General features: G+C 47.4%; 1 pseudogene; it reads right to left on the reverse strand.

The window, feature by feature from the left end:
- Positions 1 to 5,821: 5,821 nt before the first annotated feature.
- LOC118357535 (zinc transporter ZIP11-like) overlaps positions 5,822 to 27,114 on the reverse strand; it is a 156,440-nt pseudogene continuing 135,147 nt past the window's right edge.

Consider the following 27,114-nt stretch of genomic DNA (forward strand, 5'->3'; position numbering starts at 1 on the left):
GCCATATGTTTCGGATGCAGTCAATGGTAAACCCGCGCCGGGTTTTCCCTCCCACACTCACACCTGAATTCCCGAACACCTGAACTGCACGCGATCCTGTAAAGATGCTGGTACTTGATAGCGCTCTTGTGTGAACAGGGCTGAGCGGTTACGGAAAGTGTGTGCTCACACGGCGTTGCGTGACTAGAGGGGTTGGGCCGCGGAACACAAAGACATTGTTCAGTGTGTGATCAGTCAGTCAGTCTGCCTCTCCGGTAACACAGCAACATTCCTCCGGCGTTCCTCAGCCTCTCCCTCCACCGCTGCACAGGCTGCTGCAGTGGGTTAACCAGGGGAAAGCGAAAGTGATGTCTATATAATTGTGCTTTTATAGTGGTTCCTGCCCTTTGTGTGGTTTTCTATATTTAGCAACGTGTGTGAGAGAAATGAGAAATGAAACATTTTAAACAATCACCAAAAGAGTAACTTCTAATGATTACAATTCACAAAAAAATGTCACAATGGGAACATGACATAAATTGGTCAACAAATGTGTGTCAGAATAACCCACTGCTAAAGTCATTTCTGAGAGATCTTAAGTCTTCATCTGCTTTAGGGTTTTGGGACACTACTTAATATCTCTGGTCTCTGTAGTCTCTCCCTGGTCTTTTGGGTCTCACTCTCACTATCTCTGTCCTGTCTTGTGTGTTTTCTCTGCTGCCACTGTCACAAGGGCTCATTCAGAGGCTGAAGAAAACCTCTATACAGAGACTTGAGGGACACATTGAACTCTACCTGATTGGGAGCTGTAGTTATTCCCTGTCTCTGTCTTCCATTCTCACTCGTAAAGCCTCTTTCAGTGTCTTGTCTGTCTGTCACTTGTAAAACAGTAAAACACACACACAGTCTGGTGAATGACTAGACAGGATGGTGAGTGTTTGTGGAAATGAGTGATCACAGATCCCCAGGGGTGCAGAAGCCACTTAGGGAGAGGAAACCAGCCAATCAATTAGCCCTGCTAGAGGACACCACCATGTTATTCTCCACATCCTCCCATCCGCACTGTAAGGGCTGTGTTTAGTTTAAATCAATTTCCCTCGTCCCCACCACAGTCACACGCGCCTACAGTCACACGCACACAATTCAGTGTAAGTTACACTGATGCCACTAAGTGTGTATGTGACCATCAGCCGTGGTGTTCCCTTTGACGAAAGGCAATAGATACCTAGTCAGTTGTACAACTGAATGCATTCAACTGAAATGTGCATTTAACTCAACCTTTCTGAACCAGAGAGGTGTGGGGGGCTGCCTTAATCGACATCCACGTCATCGGCGCCCCGGGGAAATCAGTGGGTTAACTGCTTTGCTCAGGGGCAGAATGACAGATTTGAACCTTGTCAGCTTAGGGATTCGATCCAGCAACCTTTCGGTTACTGTCCCAACGCTCCTACGCACCAGTCTACCTTTGTATGGCCGTTTTTTTTCTCTCCACAGGGTCAGAGATCGCTGGTGACAATGAAGGCATCTGCCTAATTATTGACACCTCAACCACGCTGGCCCTGAGTAGGTTATTCCTCAGACGTGTGTGTGTGTGTGTGTGTGTACCGGCTTCGCGTGTCCGTGTGAGTGAGTGGATAAGCGTGACACGGAGAAATCCACCTGTCCCAGTGTTGTGGTTGAGAGGGCTGTCGCATGCAGAGGCTTGTCTCTTCAACAACGTGGCACATTGTACCTCTACCATGCTCTCCCACTGCCAACACAGCAAGAGAGGGAGCCCTGAAAAACACACATGACAAAAACTATAGATGATTTAATGATAGATTGTATATGATCACGAACCATACACAGCCATATCGCTCCCACATTCCCTCTCACATGATGATACGGTTATCATTAAATCGACCAGAATGCAGGGACATTCAATCTGTTGAACCTTGTTGAACTATGCTGCTGGGTCCAATTACTTAATGGGTCTGGGGTCTATGATCCAGCGGGCTGATACTTGAAGGTTTGTAGTTGTACTCTTATAAGCCAAGGAACAGGAGTGGTTTTGACTTTGTCATGTTAGCTATGCCAATGACTCAGGTATCAAGATGTATCACTTGAAATCTCCTTTTTGTCTGAGCATGAGAAAAAGAGAGTGAGAGAGAGAGAGAGAGAGAGAGAGAGAGAGAGAGAGAGAGAGAGAGAGAGAGAGAGAGAGAGAGAGAGAGAGAGAGAGAGAGAGAGAGAGAGCACAAGAGAGTCGGCCGTTACGATGCAGTCCTTCATAAAGGTAGTATTGTTAAGTTGCGTGCGAAGCTCCTGCTTTGAGCTTTTTGGGTCTCTGCCCACTTGTTAACCACAGACCTCCCCTTTCTTTCAGCTAGAAGTAAACATTTGATGTCCGCACGCAATCCCTGGAGTGTCTCCTCCCCCCCGTTTTGCTTTTTTACTCCTTCTCACACACACACACACACACACACACACACACACACACACACACACACACACACACACACACACACACACACACACACACACACACACACACACACACACATTCTCCCAAGGCATGAGTAAGCACCTGTCAGCAAGGTGTGCTGCCATTGGTTGACGCTGTAGCCTGTCAAAGCCTCACAACGAGACCATCTTCAGAGTTAAGCTACCATTCCTTTCTCGACCCCCCCCCCCTCTCTTATGACTGAGATCATACCTTACATCTGTACTTGTACTACCCACTCACGGGTTCAGCTATACCTCACATACTCAATCCCTTACCCCACCGCATCCCTACTCTACATCCTCATGTCCTGTGCTTGAGCATCAGACTCTCCTCAGCACTCCCATAGTGTAACAGTGCTCTAACAGTGCTGTACTGTTCTTTGCCGTTGGATTGGCTACTTCTGACATTCTTTGACCGCCTCTCCAGACCAGATTACTAGCAGACGGCCTGTGGTCAATGCTCTCCACTGTTCTCCTCATACAGGACTATGGCCACCAGACAAAGGAGCCATTTGATCCCAGGCACAAAGTAAAGAAAGGGTCCCTTCTCTCGGATCCTGTGTGCTCGAGAGACTATGTGAGTGTATGTGAGTGTGTATATATATATTGTGTGCACGCGCTCCATGCTTGTGGCTTCCCAGTCTCTCCGGTGCCCAATAAAGTCAGGGAAGAGCCGTAACAATAGCCATTGTCCTGCCTATACCAATCCCTGACCTCAGTGAGGTGGGCATGGTCGCTCCGGGAGACGCTGGCACAGGGTGGCTATGAAAGGGGTTCTTTGTCCTTCACCTTCACCGTGGCAACAAGGTGTTTCCTGAACTGGCATTCCGACTCAGTGAGAAGCAAAACCGCGTCTCGCCTCTCCCTATCGTACTTATCACAGCTCCAAAGAAAAACAAATAGGAAAAAGAGGGAGAAAACCCACACACGCATACACGTCTATGTGTGTGCCAGTCAACTAGCTGCCAGGGCTGAGGCTTACACAGAGCGTACAAAGGTATAGAAGTGCCGTGGAGTTGAGCATTTGTTACATAACGATGGGTGATGGTTCAGGTTACTGGTATCATTTTCTAGCGCTGTGAGCCTGGGTGGACAGGGGATACATTGCACAAGACAAGGCCTCAGTCAAAGTGAAATGGTCCATTCAACGCGCTCAGATTTTCCCGAAAGCTACACCTTGAAGGGCTGAGGACGAAAGAGTGAGCAAGTAATAGAGAAGCCAGTGTGAAAGGATAGTGGCGTCATGTAAGGTTTCCAGAGGGCTGCCAAAGGTCCCCCCATCTCTGTCCAGGAACGTAACATTTCATTCCAGAAAATGTCCGCTCTACTGTACTCTGCGTTTTCCCCAGGCCTAGTGCGTGGACTAGTAGAGTTCACCCAGTACTTTATCATTTCTCCACTGTCTCATGTCCGCTGTTCAAAGTAGTGGCCACACACACCTCATTCCTGTTGACAGGGAAGTGCAGTGTGCCAGAAGCACAAAACCGTCCATTGTCACATGTATGAAGCCTTTACATTGGCTAGTGCATGAGGAAGGCTGAATGGGACTACTTCTAAGTATAACTCATGTTTTTATGCATAAAGTGTTGATGTTTTTTATGCCAATATCCCAATGGCAAAAAAAAAAAAAAAAATGCATGATTTACACCATTTCCAGTTAGGCTCGGGCCGTGTACAGTAAGAGCACAGCTGCATGGCAGTAAAGGTCTACAGTACAGTGTGTGATTTGTTCCAGTGACTCCATGCGTCAGTGGGGCAGTGGCTGAACCAGGGTTGACCCCCACTGACTCACAACGTAGAGAAAAAAAACACACAAAGTGGAAGCAGTATTGGTTTATTACATCATCGTCGCCATCAATAACACATCTTTCTCACTTTTCCCTTTGGAATTGTTCTATCTAAACCCCCCTGCTAGAACAGAGTCAGGCAGGGCGACAAGGGGCAGTTTGTTCCAGTTTATCCTTTTAGATCACAATGCATGAGATTACATGGACAGGGAAGTCCTTATTCTAATTGGTCCCAAGGGTTTAAAAGCCCCCCTGCCTCACGCAGTACAGTACAGTTCACAAATGGAAAAAACATGGAAAGGCGAAAGGGAGGTTATATTTGAGTTATGTGGCTGGCATTCCATTTGGCGAGCTGTGCCAGCTGATTTCTCACACAACCTTCACATTAGTCATGACATATCATCTGTAAGAATAGTGGAATGTTACGGTATTATAATAACAATGCAATAAGAATGGAAAGGTGTGCTAAGATTGAGAAAAGAAAGAAGCAAGCTGTAAAATATTGCTATTCTCATTCCCTTCGCCCAAACACACAGTGGACCATGCATTATGTTCTCCCTCCCTCCCTCCCTCCCTCCCTCAATAAAGTTAAAGAGAAAAGGAAAAATAGACACAGAATCACTCTGTCATTTAACTGTTTGCTTCACGGAAGATGAAAACATCATACCATCCTGAATGAATCAGGGTGTGCGCCATTTCTGAATATTTTACAGTATATCCTCTGAGCAAAGATCCGGCAAACCAACACATTCAGCTGGTTATTCGTCACATGTCTGTATACACAGATCCCTGTGTTTCCTTCAGTGACCATAACTAGCATTCGAAACACAGTGTTGAGGTACAACTGTGCAGTGGTCGACACAGCTGGAGCCAAAATGGCATAAGCCCTTAGAGGTGTAATCCCATGGCACACACTCCATAAAGATCCATTCAATACAAAATATCAACTTTTCATACACGGCTGTCTCAGTTCCAATCTAAACCAGTCATACAAACATCAATCTTCAAGTATTGTCACATTTTATCATTCGGATCCAGTATCAAACATAATTCTTTGCATTTTCAGAAGAAAAACTAAATATTTGGTTGAGCATCGTAAAGGGGCAATCTGCAGTTGAAACAATAACAAAACCATAACCCCACCACTGCTTTGGTAAAACACTAAGGGTTAGGCTGGAGAAATGGAACCACTCTCAAATTCATAAGCATAGCTATGGATGCAAAGACTGACCATCCATGATATCCAAATAGTTTTAACCATGTTTTGAGGCTATGCAGTGCTTGTTTACAAGGAGTAAAACATTGGAGTAAAACAAGATTATATTCTGGGTTCTGATAGGGTACGACGCTTGCACTGAGCTCATGAGGCATTTATAAGTTATGTTCTTCGAGAATCAGGGCGGCTAGCAGCTGTGACGATGTGCTCTGAGAGTCGGGAAGCAAGTTCAGGGAGGGAGTGACTTAATCGATAAACGAAACACAAAACAAAACAAGAAACACGAACAACGCACAGGCATGAAACTGAAACGGAAACAATGGCGCCTGGGGAAGGAACCAAAGGGAGTGACATCATTCTGTGACATCATTCTGTGACATCAGCGGTGTTCCAAGCGAAGCCTCAGCCCAGCCCAACGTCCAGTGACATCATCACTACAAAGCCCAGGATGGAGGTCCAGGAAGCCAATGTACCGTTCCCACTTCTAGACAATATACATGGACCGGGTTAATCAATGTCGGTGTATTTATACAGTACTTAAGTCATATACAGTACACTGAGACATAAAGTCTGGAAAGATGAGATTGATAGACAGGCAGAAATAGAGGCAGACAGACAGAAATAGAGACGGAGACAAAGACAGAATGATAGACACACACACATACATACACACATACACACAAACACACACACACAATAAACAGGCCAGCAGGCACACACTTCACAGTGACAGTCTACCCACACAAACTGTTGGATGTTGAAAAGAGGACAAGCCAAAAGACAGCTCGCTTCCCGTCTTGAATTTTAAAGCAAACAATACGCCCAGGGTTGTGAAAACCAGAACATTCCAGGGGGACCGTGTCTTTGCTCCTCTCCCACTCTCCCTCCCTGCGGCTCACAATTACACAAAGACAGCGATTGATCAAGTCTGGCTCAGTCACAGAGATGGGGAGCGCTATGAACAACCAAGCAAAGAGTTGGAACCAGGGTGGGAAAAACGTAGAAAAATAAGAGACAGAAAAATGTATTTCGTTCTCGGCCATATTCTATGCTTTCTGTCTCTTTCCTTTCTGTCACACTCTCGTTGTATGTTTATGTATTACTAGGACACTTTGTTCAAGTGTTTTCGAAAGGGTTAGTTAGACATGGGCTAAGCCTTGACTAAGACATGGGCTAAGCCTTGACTAAGACATGGGCTAAGCCTTGACTAAGACATGGGCTAAGCCTTGACTAAGACATGGGCTAAGCCTTGACTAAGACATGGGCTAAGCATTGACTAAGACATGGGCTAAGCATTGACTAATACCCTGATGAATACCCTGATGAAGACAGCTTGGCTGTCGAAACGTTGGTAATTACATTTTTGCATCTGAGCTCCTAGAGTGTGCGGCTCTCTTTTTTTATAAGTTTTCTACTCCGCTAGCCAGCAACTCGTCTAAATAGGTGTGCGTTTCCTTTTCTTCTAAGCCTTGACTAAGACATGGGCTAAGCCTTGACTAAGACATGGGCTAAGCCTTGACTAAGACATGGGCTAAGCCTTGACTAAGACATGGACTAAGCCTTGACTAAGACATGGGCTAAGCCTTGACTAAGACACGGGTTTAGCGATGGGAGGGCACTGTTAATAGAACATCTATCCCTCAAATCTCGCTCAATGTTCTCCATCAGTCTGCGTGGCCACCCACCTGAGTTGAGCCTCTGGGATGATGTCATCAACCACCACATACACCATGGCCCCGGCAGCGAAGGCCAGGACGTATGGCAACAGTGGTTCCGCCAGCACCACGGCAACGCTGCCTAGCAACCCAGCGATTGGTTCTACCATACCACTGAGCTGTCCATACCTGAGGAAATAGACCATGAGTTAGTTAGAACCCTATGGGGTAGGGATGTGACAACAACAAAAAATATGATCTTAACTTTTAAACTGACATTTTTTAAAATTGGTTTTCCATTAAAACAAAAAGAAAAATTCCTACAATTCCAACGCAAATTCACAATGCGGCTGCTGTCAGCAACAGTTTGGGTCTCAAGGTGCGTCGGTTTAGCATTGCACTTGCACTACTGGTACCGTACCTCAATTCCACGTGGCAAAGTTTGTATTTCACCAAGATTCAGTATTTTTGGAACGGAGGAGACTGATTAGTTGCCGCACTTCCGAGAAGACAAAACACATATTTCCTAGCGAGCTAGCGAGGGATGGAGAGAGAGAGAGAGAGGGCACAGTATAGGCAGGTAGGCCACCAGGCAGAGCGTCAGAACCGTGCACTAGGCTCATCGATCGGTAATCAAAAGCTGTATCTCGAAATGGAACGCTATATCGCGCAATTCCTCGTCTTGCTATGTCTCGCAACTTCAATAAAGCAGGGCCTATCATCAATGACCATGCTAGGATATTCTACACACAACAGACCGAAAGACTGAACACACACAGTCATCATTAGCCAAGAGAAAGAGCAGGCGTGCCAGTGCGAGGGAAGGAGAGAAAGGAGGGGTAGGCAGAAAGAACAGTGCGCATATGGTAATCTGTATCTCACAACATCATGCCTAAAGTTTGTGTCTTCCTCTCTGGTTCTATTTATATTACACAACTTTCCCCAGGCCTTTATAGCCTATCATCTAGTTAGTCTATAACACGGCAAAGACATGTTTTTAATTCCCTCCCCCTAATGTTAACAATCCCAATTTTGTTTAAACGCTCACACCCCTACGAGGGGCCCTTTTTGGCTCCTTCAGTCATTGGCTGTCAAACCGAGATAAAACAATTCCCTTAGTATGAGTTGAGATGCAGATGAACAGAGTGGTCCATATGAAGGTACTACGTGGATCAACAGAGAAGTGTTACTCACCAGATGGCTTTCCAAGTGGACATCCCTGCACCTCGCAGAGGGAGGCTCACCGCAAGGCCCTCTGGGAAATTCTGGATACCTATGCCAAATGGCCAAGTTTCTGTAAAACACATGATGATAAAGATTTAGAGGATACCATTTCTTAAGATCTATGTATGACGGCCTTACAGATTACAATTCTTATTACCACTACCGTAATCAATGGTCTTTTTTTATTTATTTATTTATTTCACCTTTATTTAACCAGGTAGGCTAGTTGAGAACAAGTTCTCATTTGCAACTGCGACCTGGCCAAGATAAAGCATAGCAGTGTGAACAGACAACACAGAGTTACACATGGAGTAAACAATTAGCAAGTCAATAACACAGTAGAAAAAAATGGGCAGTCTATATACAATGTGTGCAAAAGGCATGAGGAGGTAGGCGAATAATACAATTTTGCAGATTAACACTGGAGTGATAAATGATCAGATGGGCATGTACAGGTAGAGATATTGGTGTGCAAAAGAGCAGAAAAGTAAATAAATAAAAACAGTATAAAAACAGTATGGGAATGAGGTAGGAGAAAAAGGGTGAGCTATTTACCTATAGACTATGTACAGCTGCAGCGATCGGTTAGCTGCTCGGATAGCTGATGTTTGAAGTTGGAGAGGGAGATAAAAGTCTCCAACTTCAGCGATTTTTGCAATTCGTTCCAGTCACAGGCAGCAGAGTATTGGAACGAAAGGCGGCCAAATGAGGTGTTGGCTTTAGGGATGATCAGTGAGATACACCTGCTGGAGCGCGTGCTACGGATGGGTGTTGCCATCGTGACCAGTGAACTGAGATAAGGCGGAGCTTTACCTAGCATGGACTTGTGGATGACCTGGAGCCAGTGGGTCTGGCGACGAATATGTAGTGAGGGCCAGCCGACTAGAGCATACAAGTCGCAGTGGTGGGTGGTATAAGGTGCTTTAGTGACAAAACGGATGGCACTGTGATAGACTGCATCCAGTTTGCTGAGTAGAGTGTTGGAAGCCATTTTGTAGATGACATCGCCGAAGTCGAGGATCGGTAGGATAGTCAGTTTTACTAGGGTAAGCTTGGCAGCGTGAGTGAAGGAGGCTTTGTTGCGGAATAGAAAGCCGACTCTGGATTTGATTTTTGATTGGAGATGTTTGATGTGAGTCTGGAAGGAGAGTTTGCAGTCTAGCCAGACACCTAGGTACTTATAGATGTCCACATATTCAAGGTTGGAACCATCCAGGGTGGTGATGCTAGTCGGGCATGCGGGTGCAGGCAGCGATCGGTTGAAAAGCATGCATTTGGTTTTACTCGCGTTTAAGAGCAGTTGGAGGCCACGGAAGGAGTGCTGTATGGCATTGAAGCTCGTTTGGAGGTTGGATAGCACAGTGTCCAATGACGGGCCGAAAGTATATAGAATGGTGTCGTCTGCGTAGAGGTGGATCAGGGAATCGCCCGCAGCAAGAGCAACATCATTGATATATACAGAGAAAAGAGTCGGCCCGAGAATTGAACCCTGTGGCACCCCATAGAGACTGCCAGAGGACCGGACAGCATGCCCTCTGATTTGACACACTGAACTCTGTCTGCAAAGTAATTGGTGAACCAGGCAAGGCAGTCATCCGAAAAACCGAGGCTGTTGAGTCTGCCGATAAGAATTTGGTGATTGACAGAGTCGAAAGCCTTGGCGAGGTCGATGAAGACGGCTGCACAGTACTGTCTTTTATCGATGGCGGTTATGATATCATTTAGTACCTTGAGTGTGGCTGAGGTGCACCCGTGACCGGCTCGGAAACCAGATTGCACAGCGGAGAAGGTACGGTGGGATTCGAGATGGTCAGTGACCTGTTTGTTGACTTGGCTTTCGAAGACCTTAGATAGGCAGGGCAGGATGGATATAGGTCTATAGCAGTTTGGGTCCAGGGTGTCTCCCCTTTGAAGAGGGGGATGACTGCGGCAGCTTTCAATCCTTGGGGATCTCAGACGATATGAAAGAGAGGTTGAACAGGCTGGTAATAGGGGTTGCGACAATGGCGGCAGATAGTTTCAGAAATAGCGGGTCCAGATTGTCAAGCCCAGCTGATTTGTACGGGTCCAGGTTTTGCAGCTCTTTCAGAACATCTGCTATCTGGATTTGGGTAAAGGAGAACCTGGAGAGGCTTGGGTGAGGAACTACGGGGGGCGGAGCTGTTGGCCGAGGTTGGAGTAGCCAGGCGGAAGGCATGGCCAGCCGTTGAGAAGTGCTTATTGAAGTTTTCGATAATCATGGATTTATCGGTGGAGACCGTGTTTCCTAGCCTCAGTGCAGTGGGCAGCTGGGAGGAGGTGCTCTTGTTCTCCATGGACTTCACAGTGTCCCAGAACTTTTTGGAGTTGGAGCTACAGGATGCAAACTTCTGCCTGAAGAAGCTGGCCTTAGCTTTCCTGACTGACTGCGTGTATTGGTTCCTGACTTCCCTGAACAGTTGCATATCACGGGGCTATTCGATGCTATTGCAGTCCGCCACAGGATGTTTTTGTGCTGGTCGAGGGCAGTCAGGTCTGGAGTGAACCAAGGGCTGTATCTGTTCTTGGTTCTGCATTTTTTGAACGGAGCATGCTTATCTAAAATGGTGAGGAAGTTACTTTTAAAGAATGACCAGGCATCCTCAACTGACGGGATGAGGTCAATGTCCTTCCAGGATACACGGGCCAGGTCGATTAGAAAGGCCTGCTCACAGAAGTGTTTTAGGGAGCGTTTGACAGTGATGAGGGTGGTCGTTTGACTGCGGCTCCGTGGCGGATACAGGCGATGAGGCAGTGATCGCTGAGATCCTGGTTGAAGACAGCGGAGGTATATTTGGAGGGCCAGTTGGTCAGGATGACGTCTATGAGGGTGCTCTTGTTTACAGAGTTAGGGTTGTACCTGGTGGGTTCCTTGATGATTTGAGTGAGATTGAGGGCATCTAGCTTAGATTGTAGGACTGCCGGGGTGTTAAGCATATCCCAGTTTAGGTCACCTAACAGAACAAACTCTGAAGCTAGATGGGGGCGATCAATTCACAAATGGTGTCCAGGGCGCAGCTGGGAGCTGACGGGGGTCGGTAGCAGGCGGCAACAGTGATAGACTTGTTTCTGGAGAGAGTAATTTTCAAAATTAGTAGTTCAAACTGTTTGGGTATGGACCTGGAAAGTATGACATTACTTTGCAGGCTATCTCTGCAGTAGACTGCGACTCCGCCCCCTTTGGCAGTTCTATCTTGACGGAAGATGTTATAGTTGGGTATGGAAATCTCTGAATTTTTGGTGGCCTTCCTGAGCCAGGATTCAGACACGGCAAGGACATCAGGGTTAGCAGAGTGTGCTAAAGCAGTGAGTAAAACAAACTTAGGGAGGAGGCTTCTGATGTTGACATGCATAAGACCAAGACTTTTCGATCACAGAAGTCAACAAATGAGGGTACCTGGGGGCATGCAGGGCCTGGGTTTACCTCCACATCACCCGCGGAACAGAGAAGGAGTAGTATGAGGGTGCGGCTAAAGGCTATCAAAACTGGTCGCCTAGAGCGTTGGGGGCAGAGGATAAGAGGAGCAGGTTTCTGGGCATGGTAGAATATATTCAGGGCATAATGCGCAGACAGGGGTATGGTGGGGTGCGGGTACAGCGGAGGTAAGCCCAGGCACTGGGTGATGATGAGAGAGGTTGTATCTCTGGACATGCTGGTTGTAATGGGTGAGGTCACCGCATGTGTGGGGGTGGGACAAAGGAGGTAACAGGGGTATGCAGAGTGGATCTAGGGGCTCCATTGTGAACTAAAACAATGATAACTAACCTGAACAACAGTATACAAGGCATATTGACATTTGGGAGAGACATACAGCGAGGCATACAGTAATCACAGGTGTTGAATTGGGAAAGCTAGCTAAAAACAGTAGGCGAGGCTAATCAGCTAGCACAACAAACAGCAGGTAAAATGGCGTTGACTAGGCAACTGGGCCGACAGATAAACAAACAAGCAGAATGGGGTACCGTGATTAATGGACAGTCCAGCGTGCGTCAGCTATGTAGCCAAGAGATCAGTGTCCAGGGGGCAGCGGTGGATGGGCAGGCGAGTGTTATCCAGGTTTTTTTTAAAAACTAACAATGACTAAATAGCTTGTAGCTAGTTAGCTGGTTAGCGTCTGGAGGTTCTTGAGTGTGTCATAAAAATAAATAAAAATTAAAAGTGATAGCGAATCCGTATCACAGTGGGTGAGGCAGGTTTCCGGAAGGTATAAACAAATAAAAATCAAAGAGAGATAGAAAGTAAATGGGTTCAGAAGTGTTTGGGATGAGGTGAGTCAGATGGTTAGCAGGCCTGTGCTAACAAGCTAACAGTTCGTAGGCCCGGGCTAGACAAGCTAGCCGTTAGCAGGCCGAATAGCAAGTAGGGAGATAGCGAGGGCTAGAGAGCTAACCTTTGGGGGACGTCGCGATGGGGTGAGTCTGTTTATTCCTCTTCTTGCGGTGACATCGACAGACCGGTCGTGGGCCCGGGTAATTGTAGCCCAGGATTATGCTACAGGAGCTCTAGTGCGCTGGGTGAGCTGGAGACACAGCGTTTCAGAAAGCTCGCGGGCCTTGGCCAGCAGATGGATCTTTGGCGATGTCGCAACGAAAAAGCCTGTTGAAACCACCTCGGACGATTATGTCGGCGGACCAGTCGTGATGGATCGGCGGCGCTCCGTGTCGGCAGTAAAGGGTCCAGGCCAATTGGCAAAAGAGGTATCGTTGGGCCTCTTCGGCTAGTCGGGAGGTGGGCTTAGCTCAAGGCTAACTGTAGCTTGTTTTGGGCCAGAGACGTTGGCCAGGAGTAGCCACTCGGAATTGCAGCTAGCTAGTTGCGATGATCCGGTGTCATTGACATTGGTTAAGAAGCCTAGGTGGAAGAGATTTCAGAGCTTTGAGTTTGCATTTGAAGCATTTCATTCACTTGAACCTCATTGCTTCAATGGAATTTGAGCTTTATCATAACTAAGTGAGGTAGAAAGTGTGGTTGGTGAAGTATGGTTGATGGGTGGGTGAAGTATGGTTGGTGGGTGGCTGGGTGGATGGGTTGGTTTGTTGGTTAGCTAGGAGGAAACTGTATCTGAACGATATATAGTACATAGCATGGAAAAAAACTAAACTATTTTACTGTTGGCAGTTTCTGTGTGAAACCTGTTCCGGGGTCAGTTATAAGGCAGTTGTGCTCAGTCACTTTACACAGAGAATGAGTCAGCACCGGAGGAAATCATCACAGCAAAACCCACAGAGACCACAGATAGGGACTTATTCTCAGGACATGGAAACAAGTGCTAAGAAGACAGCATGTCAAGACACATGAGGAGAGCGTTGGATGTGAAGAGTTGGGAGTTCAGCAGAGAATGGATCTTAAACAAAATAAGTTGAGCTTAGAATTGTCCATCCAAGGCTCTCCAAAGCATCAATAAACTGAGCATAACAGCACACTCCCAGTCCACACTATTAGCAGCCAGGGTGGCAATTCAACGACATGCTCATAAGTGGTGTTAACCAGTGTGTTTGTTTGTCAGCTCACACTCCACTGCATCCTAGTTGGACTGCTTCAGTTCCCAGGGGGCAAGGAACTCAGCAATGCCACACACTGGTGTGTTTGGGGGGGAACGACTTTGTTTGTGTGTTTTAGGGGAAAGCTCTCTTTTGGGTTTCCTCCTTCCCTCAATCCCTGTGAATCACTCTCTGGCACAGAGTCAAGAGCCTGCCCCCGGAGAGGGAAGATTAATGACAGTTAGTCACGGTAAGGTTTACAGCTGCCACAGCCTGAGAGAGAGAGGGAAACGGAGTGCATGAGAAAGAGAGAAAAGAAAGCGAGAGAGAAGGAAGGAAGCAGTTGTGATGTGTGTGTAGCATGAATGTATATGTGTATGTGTGTGTATGTCTGTGAGGGTGTGTGCATGTATGCTAAGATGTGGAGAATCAGAGCAGGTTGTCAGTCCAGTTGAAGTGTTCAACAGTCTAATGGCTTGTAGATAGAAACTGTATCTGAGCCTGTTGGTATCAGACCTCATGCTCAACAGTAAGTGAGTGAACATCTCGTGGCTGGGGTGTGTGGTGTCCTTGATGATGCTACAGGACTTTTTCAGGCACAATTTTGAGTTAATGTCCAGGATGATGTACTGGGCCTTCTTCGCCACCCGCTGGCGGGCCTTGCGATAGTGGACGGAGCACTACCCGTACCAGGCCGTGATGCACCTGGTCAGGACGCTATCGAAGGTGCAGGGGTAGTATTTGGAGAGGACTCGGGGCAGCATGTCGAATTTCTGAAAACTTGTGACTCTCTCTACTGTAGTCCCGTTGATGTGGATTGGCCATGTTCCCTCCTCTGCTTACTGAAGTCAAAAATCAACTCCTTTGTGGATGGAGTCGGTGTCGTACAAAGCCACGCATTCAAGGGTGAACAGTACAGCAAAGGACAGAGGACACACCCCTGGGGGGGCCCCTGTGTTAAGAGTCAGTGTGGAGGAGCTGTTCTTGCCAATCCTCACAGCCTGTGGTCTGCCTGTCAGATAGTCCAGGATTCAGTTGCAGAGGGTGGTGTCCAAACTCAGGGCTCTGAGCTTGGGGTCGAGCATGGAGGGAACAATAACATTGAATGCTGTAAATGAACAGCATTCTCAAATAGGTGTTCCGATGGAAATGGCATCTTCCGTGGATCTGTTTGAGCGGTAGGTACATTGGAGTGGGTCCAGTGTGCTTGGCATGCTGGCCTTGATGTGGGCCATCACAAGTACTTCATGATGACTGAGGTGAGCGCGACGGGGCGAAGTAATTTGGGCTCTGGGATGCCTGTCAGCTGAGAAGATGTCCACCAGCTGGTCAGCACACACTCTGAGGACGCGGTCAGGGATGCCATCTGGGCCGGCAAAAAAAATAAAAATAAAAAATACAAAAAAAAGAGAAAGAGAGAGAGAAAGAGAGAGAGAGAGAGAGAGAGAGAGAGAGAGAGAGAGAGAGAGAGAGAGAGAGAGAGAAGAAAATGAGAATCCGGAGAAACCAAAGAGAAGACTGGAGTATTGGAATGAAGGAAGGATGTCAGAGAGAAACATCTGGGCAGCGTGAGAGAGCAGACAAAGAGAGAGACAGATAAAAATGGGGGAAAAAAGACAGAAGGGATAGAATAGAAGGAGGAGAAGTCCAGAGTGAGGAGAACCCATGCCTCTGGTGTGGTTGAGGTGAACCCAGTCACCCAGTTCTAGGTTCACTGGTAATCACATGGGAGCCGTATTGGCAGGAAACACCACCTCATACAGTACTATTTCATAAATGTGAGCCACATTTCCCCATTACAGCAGCATTTCATGGCAGCTATGTCTGTTTTGCTGCAGTATCAGGACAGGACCAGACCGGATGGAACCACGCCTGTCCAGTCCTCAGTAATGACATGAAAAAATGGCCTACCGATCAGGACAGTGCTTATGTACCATCTCTCCTGTCTGTTCTCCTCCGGGAAGAGCGCACTGTCCTGATCGTAAGTCATCTCTTCATGTCATGTTTGTCAATCAACACTGCAGGTACAGTGTGTGTGTGTGCATGCGTCTGTCTGTCTTGATATCAGACACTACCCTGTAGACCATTTTCCCTTGCCTCTCTGGTATTGGCGAGGAGGGTTCACTCTCTTCTTTGCTATTCATTGTAAATGTTTTGTAGGCCTGTGTAGCCAAATTGTATCTATGATCGTATGTTATCCATTGATGCTTTTTATATGTTTTTATTTATATCTGTAAATCAACCAATGATATCAGGCCACACCCGGCCATGATTACAGACACCTGTGTGTCCTTCCAAACTATATAAACTAGTGACCCGCAGTGTTTGTCATTACATCCTGATGAAGACAGGTTGGCTGTCGAGACGCTGTTTATTCAATTATTGCATCAGACCTCCTAGAGTGTGAGGCCCTCCTTTTCCTTTTCGAGGGTTCTCTCTCTCTCACACACATCATTATGATTGCTATCACATGTCATGAAATGCACATTGTTCTCAGCATAGGGATTTCGTCACAGGCTCCCACGTTAGCAGCCCATCAAAATGATGCTAGCAGGGCCTTAGCTAGCTCAACAAGTGATTTACTGCTGAGACACTACCGACCTGTATTGAGCTGTACTGAAATAAACAGGAGCTGGTAAGCATGCTAATCGCTAGTTTATCTCTGTGTAGTAACGTTTAGCAATCATTAGACTCGGCGACTATTTCAAATAACTTACTAACAACACTGGGTTAGCAAAGAACAAGTCGTATCCTATTGATTCTCTTCATTCCTACCAGATACCTAACAGTCTTGAGCTCCTACCATATCAATTTGACAATTTTTGTCATTTAGCAGACGCTCTTATCCAGAGCAGTTAGGGTTAAGTCCCTTGCTCAAGGGCACATCGCCAGATTTGTCACCTAGTCGGCTCGGGTATTCAAACCAGCATCCTTTCGGTTACTGGCCCAGCGCTTTAACCTACCTGCCCTCACTCCCTGCCTGCCTTCCTCTGCTAGGTGTGTGGTTGTTACACCTGATCTCCTCTACTCTTCTGCCCCCCGTGGCACCTTTGACCCTCTACTCTTCTGCCCCCCGTGGCACCTTTGACCCTCTTTTAGACTCCATCCCTCATTCCTCTTTTCTCTCTGAGGGCCCAGGGAGCTCAAGGCTCTCTTTCTACTTTCAAGGCTCTCTTTCCCCCACTAAGCCAACCCCTAAACACACACACACAAACACACACACACACTCCAGTCTCTTGACAACAAGGTTGATGAAATCCGAGCAAGGGTAGCATTCCAGAGGGACATCAGAGACTGTAACGTTCTTTGCTTCACGGAAACATGGCTCACTGGAGAGACGCTATCGGAGACGGTGCAGCCAGCTGGTTTCTCCACGCATCGCGCCGACAGAAACAAACATCTTTCTGGTAAGAAGAGGGGCGGGGGCGTATGCTTTATGGTTAACGTGACGTGGTGTGGCCACAACAACATGAAGGAACTCAAGTCCTTCTGTTCACCTGATTTAGAATTCCTCACAATCAAATGTAGACCGCATTATCTACCAAGGGAATTCTCTTTGATTATAATCAAAGCCGTATATATTCCCCCCCAAGCAGACACATTGATGGCTCTGAACAAACTCTATTTGACTCTTTGCAAACTGGAATCCATATATCCGGAGGCTGCATTCATTGTAGCTGGGGATTTTAACAAGGCTAATCTGACAACAAGACTCCTTAAATTTTATCAGCATATCGATTGCGCAACCAGGGCTGGAAAAACCTTGGATCATTGCTATTCCAACTTCCGCGACGCATACAAGGCCCTGCCCCGCCCTCCTTTCGGAAAAGCTGACCACGACTCCATTTTGTTGCTCCCTGCCTACAGACAGAAACTAAAACAAGAAGCTCCCGCGCTGAGGTCTGTTCAACGCTGGTCCGACCAATCTGATTCCACACGCCAAGACTGCTTCCATCACGTGGACTGGGATATGTTCCGTATTGCGTCAGACGACAACATTTACAAATACGCTGATTCGGTGTGCGAGTTCATTATAACGTGCGTTGAAGATGTCGTTCCCATAGCAACGATTAAAACATTCCAAAACCAGAAACCGTGGATTGATGGCAGCATTCGCGTGAAACTGAAAGCGCGAACCACTGCTTTTAATCAGGGAAAGGTGACTGGAAACATGACCGAATACAAACAGTGTAACTATTCCCTCCGCAGGGCAATCAAACAAGCTAAGCGTCAGTATAGAGACAAAGTAGAATCTCAATTCAACGGCTCAGACACAAGAGGTATGTGGCAGGTACAGTCAATCACGGATTACAAAAAGAAAACCAGCACCGTCACGGACCAGGATGTCTTGCTCCCAGGCAGACTAAATAACTTTTTTGCCCGCTTTGAGGACAATACAGTGCCACTGACACTGCCCGCAACTAAAACAGCCGACGTGAGGAAAACATTTAAACGTGTCAACCCTCGCAAGGCTGCAGGCCCAGACGGCATCCCCAGCCACGCCCTCAGAGCATGCGCAGACCAGCTGGCTGGTGTGTTTATGGACATATTCAATCAATCCCTATCCCAGTCTGTTGTTCCCACATGCTTCAAGAGGGCCACCATTGTTCCTGTTCCCAAGAAAGCTAAGGTAACTGAGCTAAACGACTACCACCCCGTAGCACTCACTTCCGTCATCATGAAGTGCTTTGAGAGACTAGTCAAGGACCATATCACCTCCACCCTACCTGACACCCTAGACCCACTCCAATTTGCTTACGGCCCAAATAGGTCCACAGACGATGCAATCTCAACCACACTGCACACTGCCCTAACCCATCTGGACAAGAGGAATACCTATGTGAGAATGCTGTTCATCGACTAGAGCTCGGCATTTAACACCATAGTGCCCTCCAAGCTCCCTGGGTCTCGACCCCGCCCTGTGCAACTGGGTACTGGACTTCCTGACAGGCCGCCCCCAGGTGGTGAGGGTAGGCAACAACATCTCCACCCCGCTGATCCTCAACAATGGGGCCCCACAAGGGTGCGTTCTGAGCCCTCTCCTGTACTCCCTGTTCACCCATGACTGCGTGGCCACGCATGCCTCCAACTCAATCATCAAGTTTGAGGACGACACAACAGTGGTAGGCTTGATTACCAACAAAGACGAGACGGCCTACAGGGAGGAGGTGAGGGCCCTCGGAGTGTGGTGTCAGGAAAATAACCTCACACTCAACGTCAACAAAACTAAGGAGATGATTGTGGACTTCAGGAAACAGCAGAGGGAACACCCCCCTATCCACATCGATGGAACAGTAGTGGAGAGGGTAGTAAGTTTTAAGTTCCTCAGCGTACACATCACAGACAAACTGAATTGGTCCACCCACACAGACAGCATCGTGAAGAAGGCGCAGCAGCGCCTCTTCAACCTCAGGAGGCTGAAGAAATTTGGCTTGTCACCAAAAGCACTCACAAACTTCTACAGATGCACAATCGAGAGCATCCTGTCGGGCTGTATCACCGCCTGGTACGGCAACTGCTCCGCCCACAACCGTAAGGCTCTCCAGAGGGTAGTGAGGTCTGCACAACGCATCACCGGGGGCAAACTACCTGCCCTCCAGGACACCTACACCACCCGATGTCTCAGGAAGGCCATAAAGATCATCAAGGACAACAACCACCCGAGCCACTGCCTGTTCACCCGGCTATCATCCAGAAGGCGAGGTCAGTACAGGTGCATCAAAGCTGGGACCGAGAGACTGAAAAACAGCTTCTATCTCAAGGCCATCAGACAGTTAAACAGCCACCACTAACATTGAGTGGCTGCTGCCAACACACTGACTCAACTCCAGCCACTTTAATAATGGGAATTGATGGGAAATGATGTAAAATATATCACTAGCCACTTTAAACAATGCTACCTTATATAATGTTTACATACCCTACATTATTCATCTCATATGTATACGTATATACTGTACTCTATATCATCTACTGCATCCTTATGTAATACATGTATCACTAGCCACTTTAACTATGCCACTTTGTTTACATACTCATCTCATATGTATATACTGCACTCAATACCATCTACTGTATCTTGCCTATGCCGCTCTGTACCATCAATCATTCATATATCTTTATGTACATATTCTTTATCCCCTTACACTTGTGTCTATAAGGTAGTAGTTTTGGAATTGTTAGCTAGATTACTTGTTGGTTATTACTACATTGTCGGAACTAGAAGCACAAGCATTTCGCTACACTCACTCGCTCTAACATCTGCTAACCATGTGTATGTGACAAATCAAATTTGATTTGATTTGACACACACACACACACACACACACACACACACACACACACACACACACACACACACACACACGCTCCCTCAACAATGTGTGTCAAACAGCACAGAGGAATCACTAACTAACCATTGAAGTGTCTGTCAAACTAGATACAAATATGTTTCATACTGACTGGCCACTGGATGGTGGGGAATGGGGATTGTATTGGGTTCTACTGCTGTGCATTTTAGTGGTTAAGAGTGATGGGGTAGTTGTGGATGCTTCAGACTACACACACGTTTTCCTAATCCCATGGCTATAGGCTGAACATGCAATAATAATAATCTCTGGGGGGCAGGGCACGCAAATGGTTCTGTAGGCACTCCTTCCATCTCTCCATCTGTTTCTCCTTCTCTTTTCATCTTCCTCTCTCTCTTCCCTCTCTCCCTCTTTCTTCTTTCGCCCTATTTTCCTCGACGTCTCTCTCTCTCTCTCTCTGGATGGAGGGATGCAGTGAAAGGCTCTATTGAGAGCAGGTCTGCACGTGTGGAGGAACCCGTACCATTTAGACTAGTTTGTGTTATGTCAGGAATGCGCTGAATGTCAGTAGGAATCAGTGAAACACGACTCCAACTACCAGAGGACCGAAAAAGGAGAAAAGAGACATTTTTTGAAGCTAAGAAAATATGTCTGATGGCCTTTGGCCCCCTTTTCCACATAAAAGTGTAAGAGAAGTTGAAAAGAAAGAGCCTCGTGGTATTCTCCCCCCATGTGTCTCTTTCTACCTGTTCAACTCTCTCGTATCTCTGCTTCATCATCAGAAGAGATACAGTAAGCGCCAACACACCAGAATGAACAAGAAAACAAACCCGCCTTAACCCTGCTGCTACACTCATCCATATTCTGTGACTGAGTGATAATGTATGTATGCCCACATCCTGCTGGGATTCGGTCTCTTGTGTCACACCCTTGAAGGAGGCCTGCCTATCCTTGCCATGGAGAATCCTCGCCATGAAGACTGTAATTAATTAAATATTGCATGGCCATATCTGCGACTGCCGTGACGAACCAATGGCATCACTAACGGAAAGCAGACAAAGGCCTGACAGGATGAAGGCCTTGTCTAAAGAGAGAAATGGTGCACAGTAATGTATGGTTTCCCATACAGACTCCCCCCGTGTTTGAGAGAATAAAGACCTAGGAAAAAGGCACAATTAAAGTTTTAGCTGTGCAGGTGGGACACAGTGATTGCTGTGTTTGCTATTAGAGTATATAATAATGCAACAACAACAACAAAATATTAGAAACATAAAACCAAATATGGACCATATTGTTAACGGCTGTGATAGTTCTACCACAAAAGAAGAAGAAAAAAAAACATTTACAATCTGTGCCGAGACATCAGGAGATGATTTACTAAAACAGCAGGGGCAGACATCTCACGGTCTTAGACAACATCGGTTGAAATGACTTGCTGACGTGGTAAAACCTCTCTGATCAAATGTTCCCTCAAATCTTTTGTTTTAGTGTTGGGACTTTCCATCGCAGACACGTATGACCTGTCTCATGTAGCGCTTCCTGGGATGTGTGCATGCACTGAGTGTACAAAATATGTGTGTGCACATTCATGCAGTGTGTGTGGTGTGCGCGCATTCATACAGTACACACACATATACACTGAGTGTACATAACATTAAGAACACCTGCTCTTTCCATGACGTAGACCGACCAGGTGAATCCAGGTGAAAGTGATGATCCCTTATTGACGTCACTTGTTCAATCCACTTCAATCAGTGTAGATGAAGGGGAGGAGACTGGTTAAAGAATCATTTTGAAGCCTTGAGACAATTGAGACATGGATTGTGTATGTGTGCCATTCAGAGAGTGAATGGGCAAGACATAAGATTTAAGTGCCTTTGAATGGGGCATAGTAGTAGGTGCCAGGCGCACCAGCTTGAGTGCGTCAAGAACTGCAATGCTGCTGGGTTTTTCACACTCAACAGTTTCCTGTGTCTATCAAGAATGGTCCACCACCCAGCGGAAATCCAGCCAACTTGACACAACTGTGGGAAGCATTGGAGTCAACACAGGGCAGCATCCCTGTGGAACGCTTTACACCTTGTACAGTCCATGCCCGACGAATTGAGGGCAAAAGGGGGTGCAACTCAACATTAGGAAGGTATTATCAGCGTTATAAGAAGGAGAACTGAGCCTCATAAACCGCATCATGTCTGAACAGGCATCGTTTCAGAACGAAAGGGTGATGTTGCTCTGCTAGTGTTGCTGTTCTGTCTGTCTGGGGCAAGGCTCAGGGAGAGAAGGTTGAGATAGAAAACAGAGGAACCAAAGCTACTGGCACGACCAACAAACTCACACTCAAGGAACAAGACTGATTAACTGAGGTGCAGAAGCTGAAAGAATTTGTGTTGGAGCTGAGAGATGTCGTGGTGGTTCTGAGAGACATTGTTTCGGAGTAGAGAAAGAAGCTGTGGAACACGGAGACAAGAGTGGCAGCCAGCAAGGGCCAGGTGGAGGAACTGAAGAAAGAGAATGCAGGTAATTAATTTCTCTGGGTATATGAATTCATACATGAATAATATAATATATGCCATTTAGCAGACGCTTTTATCCAATGCATCTTACAGTCATATGTGCCTACATATCTATGTGTGGATGCTCCCTAGAATCAAACCCACAATCTTGGCCATGCTCCACCAACTGAGTCATACAGGACAATTACTATGAACGAGATTTTGTGTTCTCATCTCAAATCAAATCAAATTTGATTGGTCACATACAGGTCACAGGGTGTGACTAGGGTGGGTAGTCTAGTTTTTCCTTTTCTATGTTGGCCTGGTATGATTCCCAATCAGAGGCGCCTGTCTATCGTTGTCTCTGATTGGGGATCATATTTAGGCACCCTTTTTCCACTTGTTGTGTGTGGGATCTTTTTTATGTATTGTTTATGTGTTGCTTGTGAGCACTGCATTGCTTCACGTTTCGTTTTGCGCTTTATTGTTTTCTGTGAGTTTCATTTAAATAAACATGTTTAACTCTACGCACGCTACGCCTTGGTCCATTAATTCAACCAACAATCGTGACAGAAGATCCCACCACAACTGGACCAAGCAGCGTGTCCGGGAGGAGATGGCATCCTGGTCTTTGGAGGAGGTCGAGGAGAGAATATCCTGGACTTGGGAGGAAGTCTTGGCAAGATACGAAAGCCTGCCATAGAAGCAGGTCGAGGCAGCGAAGGAGCAACAACGACGACACCGGGGTTCGCGGCCATGACGGAAGCCTGAGAGGCAGCCTCTAAAACATTCTTTGGGGGGGTCACATGGGGTGGTTGGCGGAGCCAAGGTGGGAACCAGAACCAACTCCCTGTACTCACCGTGTGGAGTTGGTCACCGTTCCGTTGACATGTTTTCTGGTTCTACGCACCGTGTCTCCAGTGCGTCTCCACAGCCCGGTGTGTTCTGTGCCAGCTACCCGCACTTGTCGTGCTAAAGTGGGTATCTGTCCAGAGCGGGTTGTGCCGGCTCAGCGCTCCAGGGTCCAGTACATTCTGCGCCGGCTCTACGCACGGTGTCCCCAGTGCGCCATCACAGCCCAGTGCGTCCTGTGCCAGCTCCCCGCACTTGTCGGGCGAAGGTGGTCATTTGTCGCGTTGTGCCAGCTCTATGCTCCAGACCTCCAGTCCGCCTATGCGGCCCAGTATATCCTGTGCCAGCTCCACGAACCAGGCCTCCAGCGACGGTTCCCAGTCCAGAGTCTCCGGCGACAGTCTGCAGCCCGGAACCTTCAGCAATGGTTCACAGTCCGGAACCTCTAGCAACAGTTAACAGTCCGGAGCCTCCAGTGATGATCCATGGCCCGGAGCCTCCGGTGATGATCCATGGCCCGAAGCCTCCGGTGATGATCCATGGCCCGAAGCCTCCGGTGATGATCCAGGGCCCGGAGCCTCCGGTGATGATCCAGGGCCCGGAGCCTCCGGTGATGATCCATGGCCCGGAGCCTCCGGTGATGATCCAGGGCCGTTGCCTCTGGTGATGATCCAGGGCCCGGAGCCTCCGGTGATGATCCAGGGCCCGGAGTCTCCGGTGATGATCCAGGGCCCGGAGTCTCCGGTGATGATCAGGGCCCGGAGCCTCCGGAGACGATCTACGGTCCGGAGTCCCAAGTGACGATCCACGGTCCGGAGTTCCCGGCGACGAACCACGGTCCGGAGTCCCCGGCAACAATCCACGGTCCGGAGCCTCCGACGACGTCCCACGGTCCGGCGCTACCAGCGACGATCCCCGCACCAGAGGCACCACTGGATCCGCGAGCGGAGCGGGGATTATGCCCCGCATCGGAGACGCCAGCGTGGCTTTTGCGGCCGTGGTCCTCACCTTAGGGGGGTACTGTCATGCCCTGACCTTAGAGAACCTTTTATTTCTCTATTTTGGTTAGGTCAGGGTGTGACTAGGGTGGGTAGTCTAGTTTTTCATTTTCTATGTTGGCCTGGTATTGTTCCCAATCAGAGGCAGCTGTATATCGTTGATCATTGGATCATATTTAGGCAGCGTTTTTCCACTTGTTGTGTGTGGGATCTTGTTAATGTATTGTTGCTTGTGAGCACTGCATAGCTTCACATTTCATTTTGCGCTTTATTGTTTTCTGTGAGTTTCATTTAAATAAACATGTAGAACTCTACGCACGCTGCGCCTTGGTCCATTAATTCAACCAACGATCGTGACATCTAATAAGTAATATCTAACAATTTCACAACATATACCCAATACACACAAATCTAAGTAATGATAGCAGTGTGAACAGGCAGTTGCTCGGGTGGTTGTTGTCCTTGATGATATTTTTGGCCTTCCTGTGACATCGGGTGCTGTAGGTGTCCTGGAGGGCAGGTAGTTTGCCCTCGGTAATGCGTTGGGCAGACCGCATCACCCTCTGGAGTGCCCTGATGTTGTGGGTGGTGCAGTTGCCGTACCATCTGTAAAGTTTTGTGAGGGTTTTAGGTGCCAAGTCAAATTTCTTCAGTCTCCTGAAGTTGAAGAGACGCTGTTGCGCCTTCTTCACCACGCTGTCTGTGTGGGTGTACCATTTCAGTTTTTCAGTGACGTGTACGCAGAGGACCTTGAGGCTTTCCAACTTCACTGCAGTCCCATCGATGTGGATAGGGGCTCATCTGCTGTTTCCTGAAGTCCACGATCATCTCCTTTGTTTTGTTGACGTTGAGTGAGAGGTTATTTTCCTGCACCACACTCCCAGAGCCCTCACCTCCTCCCTGTAGGCTGTCTCGTCATTGTTGGTAATCAAGCCTACTACTGTTGTGTTGTCTGCAAACTTGATGATTGAGTTGGAGGTGTGCAGTCATGGGTGAACAGGGTGTACAGGAGGGGGCTGAGCATGCACCCTTATGGGACCCCTGTTTTGAGGATCAGTGAAGTGGTGTTGTTTCCTTAGTCCGGGACCCAGTTGCACAGGGCGGGGTTCAGACCCAGGTCCTCAAACTTAATGATGAGCTTGGAGGGTACTATTGGTGTTGAATGCTGAGCTATTCCTCTTGTCCAGATGGGATTGGGCAGTGTACAGTGGAAAGGCGATTGCATCGTCTGTGGATCTATTGGGACGGTAAGCATATTTAAGTGGGTCTAGGTTGACAGGTAAGGTAGAGGTGATATGATCCATGACTAGTCTCTCAAAGCACTTCATGATGACAGAAGTGAATGCTAGTCATTTAGTTCAGTTATTTTTGATTTCTTGGGTACAGGAACAATGGTGACCATCTTGTAGCATATGGGGACAACAGACTGGGATAGGGAGAGATTGTGCCCATAAACACACCAGCCAACTGGTCTGTGCATGCTCTGAGGACGTGGCTCGGGATGTCATCTGGGTCAGTAGCCTTGCGAGGGCTAGAGAAGGAGAACCCACAGTTCATAGTAGTGGGCCGCGTCGGTGGCACTGTGTTATCCTCAAAGCGGGTGAAGAAGCTGTTTAGCTTGTCCGTTAGCAAGACGTCGGTGTCCGCGATGTGGCTGGTAGTCCGTGATTGTCTGTAGACCCTGCGACTCCCTTTTGTCTCAATACTGATATTTTGCCTGTTTGATTGCCTTGCGGGGGGATTAACTACACTGTATTCTGCCATATTCCCAGTCACTTTGCCATGGTTAATATAGAGTGTTTTGCGCTTTCAGTTTTGCACGAATGCTGCCATCTATCCACAGGTTTCTGGTTAGGGTAGGTTTTAACCTTTTCATGTGTGAGTTCCAAATATCTCCAACGGTCGCCCCAGCGTGAGAGAGAACGTTCTAATGAGAACGTTATAATGTGATGTTAGCATGTTCTACAAGCGCCATGCTCTACCAACTGAGCTACAGAAGGACCACTAGTTTTGCTATGGTAGAGAAGCATATTTTGAAAATCTGAGATGACAGTGTTGTTAACAAAAGGCTAAGCATGAGAGCTAGCATATTGATTTAATTTCATTTGCGATTTTCATGAATAGTTAACGTTGCGTTATGGTAATGGGCTTGAGGCTGTAGTCATGATCCCGGATCCGGGTTGGCTCGACGCAAGAAGTTTTAACCTGCGTGTCGTGATCGCGTTTGGTGTGGGGGGGCAAAATACATTTCTGGTAGATAGCGCACGATGGTGCACGTGCGCAGCCGGTTTGGGTTCCGTGTAAGGCTAGTATTTCTGTGTGTTTATTATAGTTAAATCTATGATTTGGTATTTGATAGAGCAGTCCGACTGAGGGGTGGTAGGCAGCAGCAGGCTCGTAATAGTTAAAGGTATATGGTTTAGAGAGAAATAGTCGTTATAATTCCTGTATTAACTTGCGGCTGAACTTGAAAGTGGTTCCTTTGTTATTTTACCGTTCATGTCTTCCATAGAGAATGTCTTGATCTACTTCAAATAAGGTCTGTGTTTCGTGCAGGCTTACCCGTGCAAATCTCACTAGGATAAGGTAACGTTTGTCAACATATATTCATAAATCCACT

Source organism: Oncorhynchus keta, chromosome 24, assembly GCF_023373465.1.
Source record: "Oncorhynchus keta strain PuntledgeMale-10-30-2019 chromosome 24, Oket_V2, whole genome shotgun sequence".
Lineage (NCBI taxonomy): Eukaryota > Metazoa > Chordata > Actinopteri > Salmoniformes > Salmonidae > Oncorhynchus > Oncorhynchus keta.